The 17,116-nt window shown below is 27.2% G+C and overlaps 1 pseudogene across 1 annotated transcript; it reads left to right on the top strand.

Annotated features, from left to right (window-relative positions):
- The first annotated feature begins 9,098 nt into the window (after positions 1-9,098).
- LOC111292919 (uncharacterized) lies at positions 9,099-13,067 on the top strand (annotated as a pseudogene). The gene is made up of 5 exons (XR_016345808.1): positions 9,099-9,536; positions 11,488-11,643; positions 11,757-11,889; positions 11,981-12,020; positions 12,495-13,067. The product of XR_016345808.1 is annotated as an uncharacterized LOC111292919 (transcript).
- Positions 13,068-17,116: the final 4,049 nt, after the last annotated feature.

Raw genomic sequence — 17,116 nt, 5'->3', positions numbered from 1 at the left:
TGTAATATTTAATGAGACTTTAATTAAATTTTTTGTAATAGGCATAATGAATATAGAAGTTCACTATCTGTTCTAAAGGAAAAAGAGAACACTCATATTTCAGTGAAAGGTTAAAAGAAAACCTATTAATTATCTCTATATCTAATCTATCAAGCCAAGCTCTTCAAAACATCCAAATAGTGGAATTAACCTAAGAACCCTACTATATTCTAAGGTTATTTTCACTTTTTTTTTTGGCGAAGTAAAATTTGGTGAAGCATCTTTTATGGAATAACTCTTAGTGAAGCAACTTTTGATACAAGAGTTTTTAGTAAAGGTTTTAGTCTTGTTCATTAAGGAAGTTGTGTCGAGAACAACTAATCCTTGAAAGTGTTGTTCCATGAAAGAGTTATTCTTTGAATAGTTGTTTTGTAAATAGTTATTCTATGAAAAGGGTTGTTTCATAAATAGCTATTTTGTAAAATAACCTTAATTAGAACAATCTTATCACCTATTCTAATTTATCCTTAACTTTAACAACTTTAGATAGATTTAAAAGAGTAAAGTATTAGTAACCAAAATCAAGTATCTATAATCAGCAAATGCATTAAAGTGTAATGCACATGTTAAAGTCAAAGATTTTTTAGTTTAGGCCTTTTTTTTCTTATATGTTAAAGCCTAAATTGCTTTTGAGTTTGAATTGTTTATGTTGTTGAAATGATATCGTTAGATGCAAGTTAATTACTCTTATTCTTCATAGTTTTCAAGTCAATCGAAGGTATTAGCTGTTATTGATTCCATAATTATTGCAAGTAGATTTCAATGAAGTCTTTTTTGTTGCCCAAGATGAAATGCAAAATTGAGGGTTTTCACAAGCCAAATCCATCACTAAGACTAAAAGAATAGTAATATGTTCTTATAAGGTTTTTCTTACATTAAAAGTTATAAAAAATGCAAACATTCTTTTTTTTTTCTTTGTGTTTGTGCCTCTTTAAGGTAAATTTTAATATAACATGTTCTATATAGAAATATCCAAATGATATTTGAATGTTGAGGATGAAAATCAAGCAGTATGAAGATAGCATAAGACTTTAAAAGCTCAAAAGATGATGTGAATTCCATTTTACAATTGAGACAAGGATTTAAATATGCCGAAATATTTATCAATGACAACCATAATAAGTTAATGTACAATTTGTATAAGATAAGAGATTTAAGTCACTTTTTGTTAGATTTTATGTTTCAGTTGTTTATATCTAGCTACATGATGACATATTATATAACCTTTCTAAGCTATCTTAGCGCATACAAGCATAAGAGCCATTGTTACTTACCATTATGGTAAATTAGGTTCAAAATTAAAATAAATTTAATTAAAATATAAGTTTCTTTACAACTTTAGTTATTCAAGAAATCAAAGTCACTTCCTATTTTCTATACCAGAATGTCTCCTTCATATTTTTTAAAGTGGGAAATATAAGCATAAAGATGCATTTAGGAGTTATGCATAATATCGTTGTATTTTGTGTTTCTACAATTGGTTCTAGGTGATGCTGTTTGCAAATGGTGGAAAATATTTTTTTTTTGCTATTTGATGCTATTTATTTAAAAGTTTCGTACATTTTATTTTCTAATTCAATTAACATATAATGGAGGGCATTTATCTTTTATTTCTCTCCATTTTTGTCTGTTGCACAGTGAAGAGCTTGCTGCAAATAGAACCAATACATGTTGATCGATTTGACTTTACTGACCATCACTTATTTCAAAGTAAGGTATAGTGTTTTTCTTTTATTTACACTTATTTAGAAATAAAATAAGCTTTAAGTGCAGCTTTAATCTATTTATTGTGCAAGTTCAAGAGATAAAAGACTTAATCCTTATCAGATTATTAACTGATGATTAAAACATAGCTCTATAGTGTAAATAATAATTTCATTTCTTTTTTCTTCCTTTTTCATTCTTTTATGTCTTAGATTTATTTTCTAAGAAATCAAGTTTCTGATGTTTTGATGTCAATGAATGTAGGATATTCATATGATAAGAGAATGACTTAGACAACTTAAAGACAAATTTGGTTCTAAGCCAACTGTAATAGTTACAAAAAATGTGACTAACCAAAGAAATTGGTTTTGATACATGCAAAAGATTTTTCTTGATATGAATCCTTCAATAGCAAGCATAAACACTTGTTTAATTTCTGTGCTTTCAATTCTATTATTAGGATTATGATCGAGACCAATAGACTTTGAAATATTTGCATCCTTTTTAAGTTATGAGGTTATGTTCTAAAATGCAAATTATATCTCATAAAAGGTGCAATAAGGATAGCTTCAAGTTATTATTAAATGAGCCATGGAAATGTGAATGTGTAATTAGCACGTACATATTAAAATTCAACTTAAAATAGCCATAGTAAGGGCTCAGATGCTCATTAAAGACCATATGAGAAGTTAAAAGATTAAGTAAGATAGAGGAATTATGTATATATCAATAAATTTCATAAGCTAATTTTACAATCATGATGAAAGCCATAAAAATTTCATACTAACATTTCTTATAATAATTTTCCAAATTTGTTTTTAGTATTTTATATTATCTTTTATTGTGCGATTTTGCATTAAAGTTAATTCAATATCTTAATATTTATAGGAAGTTTTTATTATTATCTGGTGCAAATAAAGGTAAGCTTCTTTAAAATGATATTTGAAAGTCTCTAATGTTGTTTATTTTATATGAATTGAATTGTCATGCCTATGTTATATGAATTTAAATGTCATGCCTCTAATTGTGATACTTTGAAATATATATATATATATGCATGTATATTAATTTTCCATTACATTCACGTACTTTCGTAAAATTTCATTTCATAATGAAAACATTCATATCATATTATTTTTTAAATTTAACCCCTATGTAGGATTTAAATCTAGTGTTTAATAATTTTAAATTATCATTTAAATTCATTTCAATTAAAATTTTAAAATTTTTTAAAAAGAATTGATTTATTTGATAGAAAATAAAAGAAATCTCAAATTTTGGAAACAATTTCAACTAATGAAATTCTCCAAGTAAAAACCCTCATGAAAAGGTGAATTTTGGAAATCCTATTAAAATTTCCCTTAATTTTATCCTACAGGATCCATCCAAAACACAAAACTTAAAAAATAAAAAATTATTTTATTTAATTTTGATATATTTTTATTTTTATATTGTTATTAATAATATCTATGCATTTTACAAAATTTACAATTTTTGTTATATTTTTCATGTTTTTAACTTTAATATCATTATTCTAATTAGTTTTTGATCTCATCACTTTTTAATATATGCATAAGATTTCTTTCTAAAAAAAATTTATCCAACCAATGTAAGTTCAAATATTAGTGTTTGAATTACTTTTTAACATGTCTTTATTTCAAAATTTTTTAAAATTTTAAAAATTTCTAATAAACATAGTACTATTAGAGATTATCTTTCTCAATTATGAGTATTTTCTTAATTATAAGTAAAAATTTTTAAAATATTTTTTGTTATTATAATTAAATTCAATTTTGACAATTATAAACTATAAATAAATTTTTTAAAATTATTTTTATAATTATACATCGAAAATAACTTTTTATGGTAGTAAAAATTAAATTGAAACTATTTTATAAAAATTTAATTTTGGATAACTTAATTATATTTGATAAATGTAGATTTTATTTAAATAATTCATTTAAGATATAATATATCCAATTTAATTTGATTTAGCAAAAAAAGACTACCATATGACCGAAAGTATTTCACCTACAATTCTTTTTACTACAATCATATAACTTTCCAATTACAATAAAGAATTATATAGAGGTATACCACTTATAAGGGTGAACTTCATATGAAATTTTGATGGACTCCACATAATTTTGAATTGTGAATTGTACTACAGTGATTGTAGGTGATACGCTCTCCCCATATGACCACCTAAACCCAAATAATTTGAATGATCAATATCTAAAATAATTCAAATTCAAAATAACCCAAATCTAAAATTAAGGTGAGCAAAAATATGTTTGAATTGATTTAATTGACCGAAACCGATGAAATATGGTCAATTCAATTTGGTATAGTCAATTTTAGTTTTAGTCAATTTTTTTGGGTCAGTTAAATTGGTTAAATCGATTGATTTTTGGTTTTAAAATTGATAACCAAACCTATTAAATTAACCAACTTTTTAAGAAGTAAGGGTAAATATGTTTCTTTCCACCTAAAAAACCCTAAATCTTCTAACCCTATCAAAACCCACACCCCTTGTCTACTTGTCTTAGACGCTTAGACCTCTATTTCTCCCCTTTCTACCTCTTGTTTTGCTTTTCTACCTCTAATTTGCTACTAAGATTGAAGTTATGCTTTTCTACCTTTTTGCCTCTAAGAGAAACTCCCCAAATGGCACAAAATTGAAGTTTGAAGAGATCAACGAGCCATAACAAGATCTTTCTTTGATGAGATTGGTGACATTACAACCACTTTAAATCATTGTGCCACCTTGATCTTCCTCTTTTCCTTTATCAAAAAGATTATAGTTTATTGATTAGTCTTCTTTGTAAAGTTTCTTAGATAGATAGTAGCATTTTTAACATAGCTGGACTTAACTACTATGAAAAATCATAAAGTTATGAACACAAAAATTTTAGTTTATGTAATGAACTTTTAATTTTTCATTAATGGGCTAGTACAAAAATGGAAGAAATTGTTAGAGTGGAGAAATGAAAATAGTTAATGCATACCTTTTTAATACTTGTCCAAGATTGAGCACGACCCATCCATTATAATTCATTTAGGTTTGTTTACTTTAAAATTATTATTAAAAATAAAATTTTCAATACCTTAAATTATTTTTTTGAATATGCATATATGAATTGTTGTTGTAGGTCTTTTTATTGCTTATGCTTCATTTTGTTGCTTGTGGGTTTTTCTATACTTGTGTTTGTATGTTTGGGTGAATTGCTATTCTAAAATTGCCTAGGTGAATTGATGTTGGAACTTGGAATACTAATACTTTGTGTCTCTCTATTTAGGTTACAATTTACTTGTTTGTTTCTTGAGTAGACTCTTTTAGCTAGTGTATGCTTGAATGTTATACATGTAAGTTCCTAGTTTAGTGTATTTGTTTATCGAGATAATATGGCTTCATTGAACAACAATATGTATCCTAATTCCTATATTTGCTTTAATTTTACCCTTATTTGATTGTAAAGTTTGCCCCAAACGCAATTCATGTTAAACATTCCACTTTCAATTGATATAAATGCTTGCACTTTTTGATATAATTGTACTTTTACTCATTGTTTGAATATAATTTCATTGTTTATTTTTTATTGTTTGGATATAATTTAATTGTTTTTTTAAGATGTTAAATGAAATGGATGATATGACTTTGGATTCCACACCTAATCAAACACAATCAACCATTCAACATCCTTCACTCAATAAAGTAACAAGAAGTGAAGCTACAAAACTTAAAGTGACAAAATGACCATCTAAACCATGTCAAAGGTGTAGGCCCATTTCACCAAATTTGTCAATGAAAAGGTAATTGTAAAGCTAGGTATAATTATTATGATAGAGAATTTTTTGTTGATCCTAAAAAGAATGGAACCACTACATTAAAGAATCACATGACTTGCAAAAAGCTACCCCATGCTAGTAGGGATGATGGTAGTCAAACATAATTAGTGTTGTTGTCAAGAGGAGTGGGGTCTATAGGCACATGGAAATTTAATGAAAAGCCTTTTGGAAAGGTGTAGCTAAGATGGTATTCAAAATGAGTTGCCTTTTAGATTTGTGAAAGGAAATGATTTAAGCATTGAATGTTAATTGCATGTCCTAGATTTCATATACCATTATGATGGACAGTTGATAGGGATTGTTATGAACTTTATATTGATGAAAAGAATCATTTGACGCAATTCATGAAATCATCTTCCACAAGAGTATCTCTTACTACTGACACATAGATCTCACTACAATAAGTCAATTTTATATGTTTTACGGCTCACTTTTATAGACAAAATTGTAAACTAAACAAAAATATATTAAATTCTTGTCCTATTTCTAGTAAAAAAGGTGAAGCTATTGTTCAGGCGATTGAGAAATATTTGCGTGATTTTTATTATTACAGTTGACAATGTTAGTTTTAATGATGTTGCAAATTCATACTTGAGAAAGAAATTTAACCATGCTAGAATTAGTTATGAGGCAAATATCTTCATTTAAGATACATTGCTCATAATGTTCATCTTATTGTCTATGATGGGTTGGAAAAAAAATGAATGAATTAATTGCTCATGTTATAGGGGTAGTAAGATATGTGAGACAATCACCTTCCAAGTTAGCCAAGTTTAAAAAATGTTCATTGTGTTTAGATGTTAGCATTAGATAGAATTCCACTTACTTGATGTTGGATACGGCTCAAAAGTTTGAAAGGGCATTTGATGCATTTGATGATCCTGATCCTTATTATAGAAGTGAGCTTTTAATGGGAGATATGGTGCCGATTAGAATGATTATGAAACTATTAAGAAGTTTTGCCTCTTCTTGCTACAGTTTTATTATCTCACCATAAAAGCTTTAAGTACTTTTTATATCACATCTAACACTTTTCTTGATAATATATATGATGTTTATTCTACTTTGCAGGATTGGCAATTAAATTTTGATGTTGAGTTCAATACAATGGCAAAGAGATTGAAGGGTAAATATGATAGGTATTGGGAAAATATAGAGAAGATGAATATGTTGGTTTATATTACTTCTCTTCTTAATGCTTCAAAAAACTTTTTTTTGTGGAATATTGTGTTATGAAAATGTATTTTTCTACTAAAGCTTTATTAATGACTAAGAAAGTACAACAAACAATAAATGACTTATTTAATGAATATAAAAAATGTAGAACCTCAATCTAAGCAAATTGGTGAAAATAGTCAAATGAGCTAAATGTCATAGTCCACTGAAGATGAAAGTGAAAATGGAATGATAAAAAAAAAAAATACAAAGCTTTAAATCCAAGTATAAGAGGTATAGGGTTGAATATGGCAAAGACGAGCACAAATCAAAGTTGGCTAAATGTTTGATTGAAGAACCTAATGATGATGATAGTGATGACTTTGATGTTTTAACTTGATGGAAACTCAATAACTATAGGTTTCCTATCTTTTTCCATCTAGCTCGAGATAATTGACGATTCTCATTTCCACAGTTACTTTTGAATTTTTTTTAACACTAGTGGTTGTGTGCTTGATGCATATATGAGTATTTTTAACTCTTAAGATTGTGCAAGCCCTTATTTGTGTTCAAGATTGGTTACATGGATCTTCTGATCTAAATTCATTCCAACTTACAGATGATTTGGTAGAGCTTGACAAAATGGATTTGGATAATATTTTATTTATACCATCATTTTTTAAGTATTATTATTTATTATTTATTTATGTTTTAAAGCTTATTTTCATTATTTATTATTTATATATTTTTAGATATGTCAAATATTGCCTTGGATTTTGTAATTGATTAAGAAAAACATATATGGACCACTTGATATAATTTTACTGTTAATTTCTATGAATATTTGTATTTAGAAAATATTTAGTTTATTATTTTACGACTAATTAAATTTTTGATCTATTTAACATCTTAAGAAAAAATAAAGAGTGTGCACTAAAACTATGGGGTCCATGTACTTGGAATGTCCTTTAATTAGCTTATTTTATATTTTCTATGAATTTTTATATCTATTTGTCAAATTAAAATTTTCTTATTTTGTTTTATATTTTGTTTGAACTTTTATGTCTATTTACCAACTTCAAATGTCCTTTACATTTTGCACCAAAGCTGTAAAAAGCTCTATTTTTTTTTTATTTACGTTTTTTAAATTGGCTTGTAATCGTAGACACTTGAAAACTTATTTCTTTTACCATTTTGAAAACTTATTTCTTTTTATCATTTTATGTGTTGAAATGACAATTATCATGTATTGTTTGTTTTGTTTGTTAGTTGATATATGTTATAATAATATTTTTTAGAACTTATTGTTGAATTTATTTTGCTTAAAAAAGTTGATATGAGTATTTTTATTTATCTTTTTTTTGTAAAATATTATTAAATTTTTTAGTGATTTAGTTTGAATAATACTTAAATTTGAGTTTTATTATATTAAATTTTTTATTAAATAATTCTTCAAAATAAAAAAAGTTCAATTTTTTTAATCAAATTGATCAAATTAAGTTAATTTTAATTAATCTGATTATAATCAATTATTTAAAATTTTTGGTTAATTTAATTATTTATTAAATGAAAATTAATTATTAATTATTTTTTCGAATTATCATATGTTTGGATTGAGGAAAAGGGCAGGAAAGGAAAGGAAAATAAATGAAAGTCATGAAAACAGAAAAACTCTTTTTTTGTTTGGATAAACTTTTAATTTTAAAGAAAGAAAAGAAGTGAAAATTCAATAACTTTTTATTTTTTTTGTAATCTTCATTTTCTTAATACTTTAATTTAAAGGAAAAGCTAAAGAAAAGAAAGTTGAAAAAATTTTATTCTTATAAAAAGATTATTATATTTATATTTTTATTATAACATTATATTTGATTATATAATTGACACTTCTTACAAAAATAATTTTTATGAGTATTTTATATGATATCATAGTTTATAAAATTTTATAAATTTTTAAATCTTAACAACAAAATAAGTTAAATTATTGTCAAAATAAATTAAAAAATTGAATTAAACACGATTAAAAGTAAATCAATAGCTAGTTAATGCATCTTACTATATAAAACATGTTTAATTTTGTTAAAAAGATTTATTTATATAAACTAGGTAGTATAATGATATATTTGTATATTATATGTTATTTTATAAAAAAAAGTTATAATTAAAAAAATATTATAACAAATTATTTTTTTCACTATTTATCTAAACAATAATTGTTAAAATTCTTTTATTATTTTATTTATTAATTTTAACTATCTAAATAAGAGATATATATAATATTTAAATTTTTTTTTTTTTGGATTTATATATATCCAAACATAATATTAAAAAGACCGATTAATCACCCGTCTAAAATGATTTAAGTTATGTGATCCAAAACCATCCGATGACAAACTTACCTTAAATTTCTTTCCATCCTAAATGACATCCTGAATAACCCGACCCGCCCATCCCATTTGCCACCAATTAGACGGTTTTCAATTTTAGACCCTTTTTCCTCAAATTTCAGAAACTGCTATATATGTTGGTGAAAATGGAAGCATTAGGTGATAATGGCGCGTTTTGGAGTTGGAAACTTTCAGAGATTAAGAGTTACAAAAGGGCCGTTTCCATCAAAGTCCAAGTCCTCGGACTCAACCGCAGAGTCAGCACGCGGTGGCGGCTATGGGTTCCCGTTGAAGCAAGCGGTTACTGCCGCCTCACTCGTTCTCACGGGCGACACTATTGCTCAACTCAGCGACCGCTGAAGAAAACGAAAACAGTCCGTTTCTGGTTCCAGTGATACAAGTGAGGTAAGTTTCTCAATTATTTATTTATTTATTTGCTAAACAGAGAGGGACAAGGAAGAGGTGTAAGGTGCAGGATGTTTGGCTACGTAAATTAACAGCTCCTGTTCCTTTATTTATTTATTTATTTTATATTTTTGAGCAATTTCAACTTGTTTGGTTTGTGAGAAAGCTTGAGAAAATTTGAGGTTGTTGGAATTTCTTTTAGGAAATTTAGGACGTTGGAGTCTCTAAATTTGGGAAATTATGGCGCCCACGTATCTGGTTTTATTTTTCTTGGTGGTGAACTTTCCTATTGTTTAGACCGTTAGATTTAGCATTTTATGTTGTCGAGGCTGTGAGATTGTTAATATTACTGTTCATGTTCTTTTGAATTCAAAGTCTTGATCTGTTTGGTTGCCAAGGAAAATGTTGGGAAGTTTTAACCGAGTTCAATCAACATTTGGAATTTGGGAGAATCAAAATTTCAAGCATATTGTTAAGCATCCAACCTAAAATCAATTGGTAGTAAGTGGAGAGGCCTAACTTGAATATAAAACTATAGGAAATTAGATATTTATTAAATGTGGGATAACACATTTTTAATAGGCTTCCATCACATGTAGGCGGAGATGGAAGAAGCCTACCAGGCTATCGTGTGACAAATTTGGAAGAAGCCCACCAGGCTACCACATGACAAATTTGGAAAGGGCAACAAGAAGGAAATCCTAACTTTGATACCATGTTAAGCATTAAACCTAAAACCAATTTGTGGTAAGTTAAGGTGCCTAACTTGAATATAAGACTTTAGTAAATTAGATATTTATTAGATGTGGGATAACACTACTTTAACACATATTAGGCTTTTAAATATTGCAAATTTTTTAAGGAAATTGTGTCAGGGAAGTTGCTTGAATTGCTAGGTTTCTCATCCATATCTTTGTTGACTGGTGAAGTACATGTGCAAAATGGATTTGTTATAATGAGGTTTAGGAAGTAGCTTGGTACCAGTGCAAAAGATATCGTTGACGGAGTATACTGGCACCTGGCAGCTGCCTAAAGGTGCATGCTAAGGTTGGTTCTAATGACCAAACCTTCATTTGGCACTTGTCATTTAGTAGTTCATTTTAAGAATTAAAGTTATAGTTCTCTAAGTTGAAGTTGTTGGTTCTTATTTTATTCTCTGCTTTTTTGAGTTTTAATTGTTAGCTATCTTAATAATTTTTTGAATCGCTGGAAATTGCAGATTTGAGTCTTGCATCTTAGTTTGAGTTTTCTTAATGCTATTGGGCTTTGTTTCAACTTTAAGTTATCTTTTAAGAATTTGTTAAAGTCCATAGTGGACTAGGGATGCTAGGAATCTATATAAATCAATGTATTCTTTCTATTAAGTTATAGAATTATTGTGAAATAATTTCCAGCATGATTGTTTTTGTGATTGTATAATGCAAACTCCGATGTGACTCTAAGGAACCCTAACTGGTGAAGCTTAGAGATTTCTTCTCTTTTTTCTCGTTTGTTACTTGATTTCTTCTTTCCTTGAGAACTCATATCAGAAAATTACCATATACCCTAATCACTAGCTGCCCACCATCAACTGCAGCTAGAGAAGTTAGCCTGTATTCTAAACTTAGTTCTGGTAGTGGCTGTTGACAATGTATTGCAGTTTAAATGATCAGTTTCAGCTACAATGAAATGACTGCATGTGGCTTGAGGTATTAGCAGATCCTTGAGCATATGGACTATATAGATGGACCACATTGTTGAAAGTGGATCTATCTAGCTCACCCAAAGCAGCTGGGAATGTTGGTTTGTTATTAGTTGCATTTATGACTAGTCATATTCTCTTTGTGCTATATATATGTTCAAAATTTTGACAAACCTTGTGCATCTTGCTAAGATGCTTTTTATTATATTGATTTGAGTATTGCAGTGCGATACTGTTTTAGTTTGTATTTTAACCTAATTTCTATCTTAGGATATCATGTCAAACATTATTTCACACCATGACAGGCTTCGTGCCTTGAGGATTGCTTCTTATGGGTTTCTTTTATATGGTCCTGGTTCATATGCATGGTATAAGTATCTGGATCAGTGTTTGTCACATCAGACAGCACAAAACATAATGCTGAAGGTACAGTTGTGTCGATTTAATTGTTTTAGCTTTCATAGTGCAATGAATTTTAAGGTTGGAAAACAACTGAATAACTTTATTAGAAAAAAATTTATAATATTTTGTTCAAGCAGGTTTTATTAAACCAGGTAGTGCTCGGTCCATGTGTGATTGCTGTTGTCTTTGCATGGAACAATTTATGGCTAGGAAAGCTATCAGAGCTCCCTGATAAATATCAGAAGGATGCTTTCCTAACACTATTTTATGGTAAAAGCCTCATTTGAAGCAATTTGCATATTGGCCTGATAAAGATATCTAGCTCCTGTGTAATTTGATATTTTCTTTGATTCTTATGCAGGATTTAGGTTTTGGATCCCTGTCAGCTTGTTGAATTTTTGGTAAATCTGTCTTTATTTGTGTTATCTATTTATTTTAGTTGTCACTGAATAAAGATATGAGAAACTTGATTAGTACTTGAACAACACCAATGTCCAAACATAAAATTTTGAATCCACCTATTGCTTATGCTATTTCAGTTAACAATTACCTTTTAGATCATGGATTATTAAGATATTGACTAATTGGAAAAGGATTTTCACCTGATTTTCTCTCTTTCTTTCTTTTCACCCTCTGTTTCTGATTCTCCATTTCTTCAACTTTTTTGCCTATTTCTCTGTTTCTCTCCCTCACACCTATTTCTTTCTTTCATGTTACCTTTGCTGTATTGGTTTCTTATTAATTCCTTAACCCTAATATTTTCATTGGTTATTCCATTTCTGATAATATTTCTTTGGTGCGAATCCCAGACATAGTCTTAGAATAGCTAGTTATTAATTGATTGGAGCTTGTGCAATCTATTTGGTGGTTGACAGGGTAGTCTCTCTTCAAGCCCGTGTAGCTTTCATGTCCACAGGATCTATTTTCTGGAACTTTTTCTTGTCATCAACTATGAGCAAGTAGATTCAACTGCACCAATGATTGATCACACATGTGACATCAGCTAATGAGATTCAAGCTTTATTTGTTTTTAGTTCCGCCTCCCAGTTTACTTGCCTTGAGCTTATTGGTTCTCTTAATTATTTTATTCTATTTTCATTTATATGATAACTTATTGTTAACCTGAAATCTGGCAGAATTCAAGCCAAAAAAGATGCAGTGATTGGAAGTTATGGTTTCTGCCATAACTTCTTCACAGTGTGACTTGGTTCTCAGATTGTTTTGCTTAAGATATTGAAGCACTACAAATTTATCTACTTAGCAAATACAAAACTGAAGATACTTAATTTGTTGCAAACACAACATTATGTGATTTACTGGCAATTTTGTGCCTTTCCTGTAATGTCCATCTTGTTTTTAATATTATTTTGTCTTTAAATGTTTTTGGAGAACAACTTACCACTTGATTTCAGCAATGGAATGAATTTTTGTACGGTCTTTTGATTGAACTGGAAACGGTTTTATTTATTTATTTCTTTTAGGTATTGTTCAGATTAATCTAATATCTTATTTTGCTACATTTGTACTGAGTCCAAGGGGAAAGGGTGGACTTCAACGTGTTTCATTTAAATTTCCGGTAAATCTTGCTGACACGAGTAGATTCTGTTGAGCAAGGCCATAGGTTTGCAACAAATATTGCTTATGATTTTATTCTGTTCTGTCCGTAAAAAAGTCAATAGATTTTAGCTAGAAATAAAAAAAAAAAAAATCCTACAAATTTCTAATCGGATATTGAGGCCGAGGGAGGCTCTTTGAGGACTGGAATTGAGGAGAATTTCTAGAAAGGCTTAGAATTGAATTTCTGCAAAAGGAAGAAAATAATTGCTTGAACTGTGTTGATTGGGGAAACGAGATGAGAGAGGCTTTTTATTTATTACCAAATGGTAGGGGTATTTTAGGGACGGTTGAGGATTAATCTTCCTGGGAGATAATTTATCATCAGAATTATATTCTGGATAATTATACAACACGTGCTTATCAATCGGCAAAGAGCATTGCCGATCGGTTGGTTTCTCTTCTTAAAAATTTTATCTAGGTTCATTCTCTCCTCAAATTGTATTATTTCCTGTTGATCGACAAATGCGTGTGTCGATCGCTAATCTCTTCTTGGATGTGTTCTAAGCCCAAAACTAAATTCAATTTGTTGTCTTACCTCAAATTGACTCAAATATAACTACTGTTAGGGTCGAAAATAGACCTCCTGATTGGCTCGTGTGCCTGCCGATCGGTCAACAGCCATTTTTATGCTGAACTTTGTTAATTTGAAGAGTCAATCGTTCATTGGTTGATCTGAATGTAAAAATTTGTTGCGTATATCAGTGTAAACGAAATTGACGTAGGATAATTTTATTCGCAACTTATCTTTTACTCTTTAAATTCTTTTTTTTTTTAATTATTTTTAAATAAAATTATTTAATTATTATTTTTCTTTGAACATCTCATCTCCTTTTAAACTTTCATATTTGCAAATCCAAAAATTTTTATAAATTTTTGAATTTACAGATCCCAAACTTCAAGATTTTCTGTAAAATATTTTTTCTCAACTTAATTTTTATAAACATAAATATAATTTTTTAAAAAAATTTTCAAATAAAAAATATATATTCAAAAATTTTAAATCTGAGATAAGAAAGATAATTACATAATTTTATTAAAAAAATAAAACAAAATAAAGTTTGAAAAAAAACGTTCTTAAAACCAACTGTTGAAAAATCCAAATTATTGTACTGTCTAAAGTCACGTATTAGTTAATGCCCTTCCCCTCCGTATTCTCTGATTAAAAAGTTTACTTATTTGTTCAATATCTTGCATGCTCTTATTTAATTTTCTACTATCTATAGTATTCTTTTAGTTTAATATCACGTTAAATGAGTCACGTTCCATGACTCTTTTGCACCACTAAAATTTTATTGTGTATTAAATTGCTATATTTGAAATAATTTACATATTTATTTCCAATATTATTTACCAAATTATTTACATAGATCACCATTTTAAAGTAAAACAAAATAAGAACAAAACTTTTGAAAATAAAAAACAAAAAATATCTCAAAGGACCATTAAATAAATAATAATAAGTAAATAATAAAATTGTGATATAACAAAAGTAAAAAAATAATGTAGTGTTTAGTTTGAGGTGATCATTCAAAAAACTTTGTGATTTATATGAGATGAATAGATTATTGTATTTGATAATCACTTAATAATCTTACGTAATGATAATTTTGTATTATTGAAAGTGATTAATTATTATCTTTGAGGTTATTTCAATTTTCATCCAAAAAAATAAAAATTTATATCATCATAATGAAGTGATATGTGAAATCAATAATAGTTAATATTATTCATATAATATATAAATTAAACTTTGTTTTTTTCTGAAAATTAATTGTAATTATTTTATTTCTAGATTTTTAATTTTCAAACTAATATTTATTATAACAAATTCAAAAATAACTTATGTTTTTTTTTTTTTTTTTGTTAATGTTATATATAATAAATAATATTTTAATTTTGATAGATTAATTTTATTTTCTAATTCTTTTTTTTTTTTACATATTTATATTATAAAAATTAGTTTACCTATCAATAAATATATTTTTAATTCAATAATTTAATTACATTTTATTATACAATATAAAACATTATTAATATTTTACAAATTATTTTTAAACAACATTAAAATAATCAATTTGTGTAACTATTATAATATGCATAATGATTTTGATATATACTAATAAAATAATATTTTATTTTTAATAATATCAAATAAAATAACTTTTATTTTTTAAGAATGAATGATTATTAATAAAATATAATAATTACAAATAACGAATGATAAAATCATATGAATAATTAAATTATTTTAATAATCTTAAAATCAAAACCAATCATTATCTAGAGGAAAGTTGGATATACAACAAAAATAAATAGCTCATAATCCAAAATTTAAATAGCATTCAATTTAAACCGCAAACATTAAATGAAAACATAAAGCCTAAATAACCACGGACACCATCCGCGATCATGATAAAATCTAAATCTCCTCCGACTCCAAGTCAAACCAGTCCGAAACCCACACCACCTCAGACATATGGCATTAGATTAGCCACCTGCAGGCAAAAATAATATTTACAAGGATTTATTCCAGGCTTCGTGTCGTATAATTAAAACGCAGTTCGGGTTTTATTTTATGGTATTGGAGTTAATAAGAAGTAGAATCGAAAAAGAGCTTGTAATTTAATAAAATTATAGAAGTCAAATAATTTAATATATTCAATCAAGAAGTTGTAAATAAAAGCAAGTATAATCATTCAAATTCTGTGATTTCATGGAAGTCAAATAACTCAAAGTACTTGCTTGGTATATGGTAATTGCCGGCCAGAAACTGATAAAAAAAATTATTTAAGCAAATAAATCAAAAGGTCTTCGACCATTTGACATTATCGTAGATCAATATATGTTAAAACAGACTGACACAACTCTCAAGCAGTAGCTTTGAGAGTTAGTTTATTAGTTATTCTCTAAAAAGTGGCAACTTTGTGAATACAAGAAAGTTGAGAGGGAAATAGAAAAGGGAAACTACATGAAGTTTTATGTAAAACATTACCAAGAAAAATAGCTTTGTATTTTCAAAATTTATTCCTTTAAATCCACTATATTTAAAACATGATATAAAAATATCCATTGATCATGCTAGGCAATAACGTGTTTGTTATGTATTAAATTAATAAGTAAGAAAACAAAAAGAGTTTTCAAAAGAAACTTAACGTTTGTAATTTTATTTGATTCAACTTTACTTTATAATAGATATGGGCTAGTGTTTATATAAGTTAGTCAAATTTTCAATGATAATGATAACCATAAATAATTATTATCATTTAACAAACAAATAATCTTAAAAAAATAAATATCCTAACATAATCATAAATAATAAATAAAATAATAAAATAAATTCTAAGATAAAATATTAAGATAATCTTAATTAAATATCTAAAAATATAAATGCACATAACATTTATCTTCTCCTAAAAACACCATTGTTCTCAAGAGTTAAAATTTGAAAATCAATTGCGTCAATTGTTGACGAATTTTACTGAAATTAACTAAGAATGAAACAAATGGATTGTTTGACTGAATCCTTTCAATATAGGTCATAACTATTTGATCAATACTTATCTTTTGAAAATGTATTTGATCAAATATAAAATCAACATTTTTCTTAAAAAGAATTTGATGATCTAGCACTTGTAAGGATGGCAAGATGTTCAAATCACCATATCCTCAAGTTATTGGGTGATTTTGGCTTAGGAAGGGAATCTGGTATTGCTTCAGTTGACAAAAATTTTTTGACAACTTCAAAATTTTCTACCTCTTTAGATCGATCATTGTGATCATTTTTATGAGAGACTACAAGATCTAAACCCAAAATCATAGAAGAACATAATTTACTAATCTTACTGATTGCATTTTCTAACTTGGCAAGATGTTGATATGA

Source organism: Durio zibethinus, chromosome 10 (assembly GCF_047325235.1).
Source record: "Durio zibethinus cultivar Kanyao isolate XHJ-2024 chromosome 10, ASM4732523v1, whole genome shotgun sequence".
Lineage (NCBI taxonomy): Eukaryota > Viridiplantae > Streptophyta > Magnoliopsida > Malvales > Malvaceae > Durio > Durio zibethinus.
The sequence above is the reverse complement of the archived record's forward strand: the minus strand, read 5'-3'. Positions and strand labels throughout refer to the sequence as shown.